Source organism: Chaetodon auriga, chromosome 14 (assembly GCF_051107435.1).
Source record: "Chaetodon auriga isolate fChaAug3 chromosome 14, fChaAug3.hap1, whole genome shotgun sequence".
Taxonomy (NCBI): Eukaryota; Metazoa; Chordata; class Actinopteri; order Chaetodontiformes; family Chaetodontidae; genus Chaetodon; species Chaetodon auriga.
This window is the reverse complement of record NC_135087.1, coordinates 7,564,959-7,572,328: the sequence shown is the minus strand read 5'-3', so window position 1 is coordinate 7,572,328 and position 7,370 is coordinate 7,564,959. Positions and strand designations below refer to the sequence as shown.

The following is a 7,370-nucleotide window of genomic DNA, read 5'->3' as shown; positions in this document are numbered from 1 at the left end:
AACAACAACTTAGAGAGAAATGTGTGTAGCTCAGCAGCTGGATGTGAGTGTGCTTCATAACTGTCATGTTGATGGTTGATGTTTGTGCTAATAAAGCTTGAAGTGATGAACAACTTGATGAAGTGTTTGGTCTTTTATCTCATGAAGAGCAGCAAGAAATTAAATGCTTTTATAACTTCAGCTGATTCTCCTCTCTGTGGAGAATGAAAAGTTTTGGACTGATGTTGTAAATATTCGTCTCTCTAATGTCATTTCTTTTAAATCATAATGAACTCGATACAGTGATAAAAAAAAATATAAAAAATGCTTGTTTTCATCTTGACAATAAACCCATGAACAACTGATTTTGTGAAAGTATGTTGGTGAAGATCGGTTCGATCTGTCTGCTCCTAGTGTTCTCTGTGTCCCTTTACCCCAGTGTTATGTGTCTGTCTGTCTCAGCTGGGTGTTTCCCTGCACCCAGCTGACTCCGCCTCTCAGGCAGTGCACCTGGAGCACATGAGCCTGATTAGACCTCAGGTACTAATGGAAGAGAAGGAGTTAGAGTGGTTGCCAGATTATCCTGATCTCTCTCATGAGTCATCCAGAACCGAGCTCAGTGAGTACTTCCAGTCTGTGCCCAGTTGCGATCTCTGTCTTTTGCCGGTGGTTTTTCTTGTTTCACCTGTGCTTTGTCTGTTCGCAGTGCCTACCAGCCACGTTCAGCCGTTGCCAGGCCTCAGCTTCCCACATGGAGAAATTGTTTGTTCCTCTCATCGAGTGCGCCTTTTGTTTGTTCTCTCCGCTCCTTATGAGTGTGTTTTCTGTTATGCTTATTGTTAATAAATTTGGTTTGGTTTCTTACTCTTGTCTCCTGGTCTGTACTTTGAGTCCCATAATTGATAATATGGGCCAGGCCTACCAATGTTGAGGCAACATTTGTCTGCTTTGTAGACAGCAGAGCGATTTAATATACTTTTAAGAGAAAACAATTAATGTATGAGTGTGAATGTGTAGTTTGTGCTTGGTGAGGTTACTGTCAGCTCTGTGTTCAGTGGTCTGTGTCAGAGTCTCTTCCTCTTCAGCAGCTGCAGTCGGTTCCTGCTGTAACAGCTCAGTGTCTCTGCAGTCTGACTGAGGGAGGTTTTTGTACAGCTACAAATCACTGTGTGAACAGAGGAGCACTGTTTATGTAGTGGTAACTCTGACAGTAATAAACTGCTGCATCTTCAGTCTGAACTCCACTGATGGTCAAAGTGAAGTCGGAGCTGCTTCCACTGCCACTAAACCGAGCTGGTGTTCCTGAAACTCGTGTGCTTGCATATGTTATTAGGAGCTTCGGAGTCTGTCCAGATTTCTGTTGATACCAGGAGAGAAGATGTAAATTACTGGTGCTATAAACAGGTTTGCTGGTTTTACAGGTGACAGTGACAGTGGATCCTGCAGTCGATGTCACTACTGGAGGCTGAGTCACAGTCACCTGACCGCTGCATCCTGCAGACAAAAACAAATCATTCATTGATCAGCAGAAAGAAATGAGAGAAAAGGCAGCACATCATGTTTGAAATGTTGCTGAGAGAATGAACCTGTGAAACAGCAGCAGGCCAGCGTCCAGATGAGGATGGTGATGAGAGTCATGGTGCTCGTGCTTTCTGCTGTGTCGACTGACAGATGTGAGTCCTGCAGTGTTGAACTCACAGGACTATAAACCTTCTCAGTTCACTGGAGGATCAGCTGACCATGCAAAGCCTCCTCTCTATGGAAATCATCTCTCTGCTCTCAACACACTCAAGGCAACGTGGATTTGAATTGAGTGTAGATGTCACAGCAAACTATATATATATGTACTAAGAACTATTTGTCTTAATACTGTTGAACATTTGCTGCAATCACTGATTATTTTCTAACAACTATTTTCTGATTGAAATTTAATTCTGCTTTTTTACTCTCTGTGACACAAGAACTTAAAGTGTGAGGAGCAGTGATGCATCAAAGTCATGCAAATATAGTGAAGAAGGCAAACACACACCTGTTCATGTGAAACAGAAAGAGTAGAGGTGAGGTGGAGCCACACTTAATCATCTTGACGATCATTTACTCCTTAAGTTTGGAATTCATACCATACTTGCATGACATGAAAATATGCTCTACAGTCTCAGCCTCATGACACTGATCGCAAAGGCCTGATGGATTTTTTTTCCCATGATGAAAAGTGCGCTGTTAAGGTTGCTTTTGGCCAACTCTCAGTCTGCTTAGTGTGACTTGTTCCTTCCTCTTGTGTACTTCTTGTTATACTCACTCTGTTTTGTATTGCATGTTGATGTCTCCCTTTTGCTGCATTGTCTTGTTCTCTTGTTGAATCCTACTTTGTAACTGGGCACAGCAACCACAGACCGTGTTGCGTTTGTTTGAGGATCCTTTGATCCATTTGTAAAAATCTGAACCCATTCTTTAATTTCTGGTCTGTGTAACTATAATATTCATCAATGAAATCAGCATTCTTATTACTGTGCTTAATTCTGAGCAGTTCAAGGTCAACACAAGGGTTTTCTGATATCCAGACAGGTCGAACTGGCCACACAACAGTATCGTCAATCTTCTGATCATACACTCCCCCATCTCTTGCAACTTGATTTCCTGTCTAGCTGAAACTTTCTTTGTATGTTGTGTCCTTGTCCAAACATATCTGCAGCATCTGTTTTGTAGGATGGCTCTCTCCATGTCCTCTCCCTCTGTCTCCTGTCTGTCTGTCTGGTGTGAGTGTGTTTCCCTGCAGGGTGTGGCTGACAGGTTGGACTCGGCCTCCTCCTCCCCTGGACGCAGCTGCACCCAATCATTCAATCAAGACTCACCTGCAGCCACAGTGAATAAGCACCAGCTCTCCACTTGCTGAATTGTCTGTTAATCCACAAGGAAGTAACTGAGACTCCATAAGAAACGGCAAAGTATATTTCAGCTGTCCTCCCTTTCCTGCTTGCCTGCCGTCCTGTTTCTTGCTTTCCTTTGTGCTCAGGTGTGTTGCCCTCACTTGTCTCCGTCATGCCCTGTCAGTCTGCGTCCTTGGAAAGGACTGGATCTACATTTATCTTGCCAACTCCCACTCAACTCCTCCTCAAGCTTGGAAACTCATTGGGCTCTATTGTCGTTTCCGCCACTGGCACGGCGCAAAGTCAGGTGCGCTTCGCCGATGGGGCGTGGCGGCACACATTTTGGTATTTTCGTGCACTGCTGCAGGCGCAACTACTCCCCGTTCTCATCTCAGTCCCACGCAGCGGTGCAACTCGGAAGGGGGGAAGGGAGAAGGCGTGGAGTGGGTCTGACACCGCCCAGTCCAATCTTCATCAATCACATCAGCTCCTCGCCTCACCTTTATAAACGCTGCTAGCGAGGTGCATGGCAAGTTTCGAGGATGACTGAGCCCACGCAGGAAACTGTCCGTCGCCCAAACTTCTCCCAGGAGGAGACTGACATACTGGTCCGGAAGGTCCAGGCTCGCAGTGGCCTTTGTAGATAACTTTAAGCATTACGATGATAACATTTGTATTTGGAATGGAATGATGTGGGTAATCGCGGACAACGATCATCACTTCCATTTTCCTGTGTGTCTGTCTCTCGAGTGCTCTGAGATAGATGCGGTATGTATGTTCTGTAGGATGTCACGGCTGTTTCTGGTTGGCACAGCAACGTTAATTGATCAGTTTGCATCCCTGTTTCACCTGTGTACATTCGGTCAGGTTGAGTGACCATTACGCGTGCCGAAGGCGCTTGCGATGCGGTCAGATGAGATACTGATCCTTCATTCATTCATTCATCTTCTATGCCCGCGTATCCCTTTCGGGGTTGTGGGGGGCTGGAGCCTATTCCAGCTGGCAATGGGCGAGAGGCGGGGTACACCCTGAACCGGTCGCCAGCCGATTGCAGGGCAGCATAGACGGACATACAACCATTCACACTCACACTCACACCTATGGACAATTTAGAGTCACCAATTAACCTAATGAGCATGTTTTTGGTCTGTGTGAGGAAGCCGGAGTGCCCGGAGAGAACCAACACATGCACGGGATGAACATGCAAACTTCACACAGAAAGGCCCTGACCCCGACCCAGGGATCGAACCAGCGACCGTCCTGCTGTGCGGCACGTGCACTATCTGCTGCGTCACCGTGCCGCAGATGCTGATCAAAATATAGAAATTTAGGTCTGACTGTATGTGCTGACTCCGACAGTTGCTTGAATCGTGGCTGTTGCTAATTATTGATCGCAGTGAAATGCCAGACACTGTGGACAATTGCATGTGAGGTATTGGTGGGCGCACGACTCCGCCGGTTTAGGAAAATCCACTTGCCCAGCAGCGCGCCGCTTGCGCACAGAGTTGAACAGGTCTGGGGTGGCGAGCTTTCAGTGCACTTTTACGTCGCGGGCGGGGACCGAACTGGACCGCTGATCCTGCCGACACCTCTCCGTACTGCGGCACAACGCCAATTCTGGCGCAGCTCTGTGCGCCTCGGTTTAGCAAAATACTTAATAAGTAATAAATACGTGCACCCCTCTGTGCGCCCCTCTGTGCTGCGCGAAAATACCACTGCGCAGGGTGCGCACCCCGTGCTTTTCCAGCGGCGGGGACGAAAATTGAGCCCAATGACTCAATCAGTTTGCTTCTGTTCTCGGTCACAATGAAAGACTTTAAACCTTTCTGATCTCATGATGGAAATGCAAGCGATACTGATGTATATAGAAATGAACATAATGGGTTGTTGTTTATAACAATGATAGTATCACAGTTTTTGAAATTGGGAAAAATGCGTGAATGTGAATGTGTAGTTTGTGCTTGGTGAGGTTACTGTCAGCTCTGTGTTCAGTGGTCTGTGTCAGAGTCTCTTCCTCTTCAGCAGCTGCAGTCGGTTCCTGCTGTAACAGCTCAGTGTCTCTGCAGTCTGACTGAGGGAGGTTTTTGTACAGCTACAAATCACTGTGTGAACAGAGGAGCACTGTGGTAACTCTGACAGTAATAAACTGCTGCATCTTCAGTCTGAAATCCACTGATGGTCAAAGTGAAGTCGGAGCTGCTTCCACTGCCACTAAACCGAGCTGGTGTTCCTGAATGTGGTGTCCTTGCAAATTTTATTAGGAGCTTCGGAGGCTGTCCAGATTTCTGTTGATACCAGAACATATAGTCTCCAAGACTGCCTCTATAAACAGGTGTGCTGGTTTTACAGGTGACAGTGACAGTGGATCCTGCAGTCGATGTCACTACTGGACGCTGAGTCACAGTCACCTGACCGCTGCATCCTGCAGACAAAAACAAATCATTCATTGATCAGCAGAAAGAAATGAGAGAAAAGGCAGCACATCATGTTTGAAATGTTGCTGAGAGAATGAACCTGTGAAACAGCAGCAGGCCAGCGTCCAGATGAGGATGGTGATGAGAGTCATGGTGCTCGTGCTTTCTGCTGTGTTGACTGACAGATGTGAGTCCTGCAGTGTTGAACTCACAGGACTATAAACCTTCTCAGTTCACTGGAGGATCAGCTGACCATGCAAAGCCTCCTCTCTATGGAAATCATCTCTCTGCTCTCAACACACTCAAGGCAACGTGGGACACAAAATCAGGAGAAATACTGTTTGGATTGACACCATCTATGATCTTAATGGAACACAAGGAAATATTTATTTTACAAGTGCAGTTGAGGATTTAAGGAGAAGTTTGTGTCCACTGTGGTTGGTATGATGTGTCTGTTTGTCTGCCTTTCATTTACTGACAGGGTTCACTGCAGATAAATAATGTAACTGACTTCTGTTAATCAAGATTTTGTAAAAAATCAGAGTTAAAAAGCATCATGGTCGTTTAACAAAGTATCACCTGATAGAAAACTGTGAGACAAAATGACTTCATTACAAGAAGACTGTCATCGTTTGTCTGTCAGGTGCAGAAAACTAAAGAAAAATGAAAGAAATAACCTTCATTTATACAATAATTTCAATCCAGATCACTTAAAATGCTTTGCAGATTCAGAAACATGTCATTTTATTTTCATCAGAGACTTTTTTCAGTGTATAGATGCTTGTTGACAGTGCAGGAGGTTTTTGTATGGCCACTTCATCAGTTTGTATCACTGTGGTGGACTTTTGGTGGAGGAACCAAACTCATCATTGACTGTAAGTATCACAGATTTATCATTTCTACAACATGAAAGATCAAACTTAATTGTGCAAAATGAGCTAAATACATGAGAAATTATTGAAGGAGTTTGAAATGTGTATATTTATGGTTATTTATCAAACTTGGCTGAAATCGCAATTTGGCTTTCACTGTGCAAAGATTCACTTTATTATTGTGTTTCTGATAATATTAAGGTTAAATAAATGCCAAATAAGTTACATTTTCTCTTATTTTATTTTCAATGTAGTTTTTATTAGACAAAATGTGCTTGTGGAATTGGTCTGAGGAAAAGTTTAATGCTAAAAAATGACACCAAATTTCTTATTTTTTACATTCAAACTGTTATTAAAATGAAATGAAATCTGTTTATAAAACAAATAAGTGAGTTTATATGTTCATGCAGTCCAGCTGCAGTTTGTGTTCACAGTTCGTTAGTTTAAAGTGGTGAAAAGGAAGTGAAACAGACAGATGACAAAGTCTTTAACTGGATACAGACATTACATTTTGAAAAACAAGAAAATCATTGAAGGCATGAATTATTTACTGTCACACATTGTAAATTAGACATGAAGATTAAATTTCATGATCATTATTCTCAATATTTCTTTATATTTACACTCATGTTGCATATGATTGTCTAATTCTGAGTGATTTGTGATGAGTGCCTCAGTCGAAGACTCATGAGTTGAAATGTCAAAATGAGATTAAGTTTGAGCATTTAGTTTTATTTGTTAGCGCCTCATTTGGTCCCATCTGTCACCTCCTCTCCTCTGTCTGATCACAGTATGGTGCACACAGCTCGTCCACAGTCGTGTTAACCTCTGTCATGTGTGGTCAGTGTGTCGTGTTCAGCTGTGTGTCCTACAGCGGGAGTTAATCTGCTCCTGGTGTGTCTCTGCTCTCCCCTCCAGCTGGCTCCACGGTCAGGCCCTCGGTCTCTCTGCTTCCCCCCTCCTCTGAGCAGCTCTCCGGGGGCTCGGCCACGCTGGCCTGCCTGCTGAGCGGCTACTCTCCTGAGGGAGCCGTGGTGAGCTGGGAGGTGGACGGCACGCAGGTGACAGAGGGGGTCCTGAGCAGCTCCGAGGAGGAGAAGAGCGGACGCTACAGCAGCAGCAGCACCCTGAGCCTGAGCAAGGAGCGCTGGATGCAAGGAGAGCTGTACTCCTGCAAGGTCCTCCATAAGGGCCACAGCCAGACCCAGTCCCTCCACAGGAGCCAGTGTCAGGCCTAG

The 7,370-nt window shown here is 44.9% G+C and overlaps 1 pseudogene; it reads left to right on the top strand.

Moving 5' to 3' along the window:
* Window positions 1–3,388: 3,388 nt before the first annotated feature.
* On the top strand, window positions 3,389–7,370 carry LOC143331865 (Ig lambda-2 chain C region pseudogene; annotated as a pseudogene).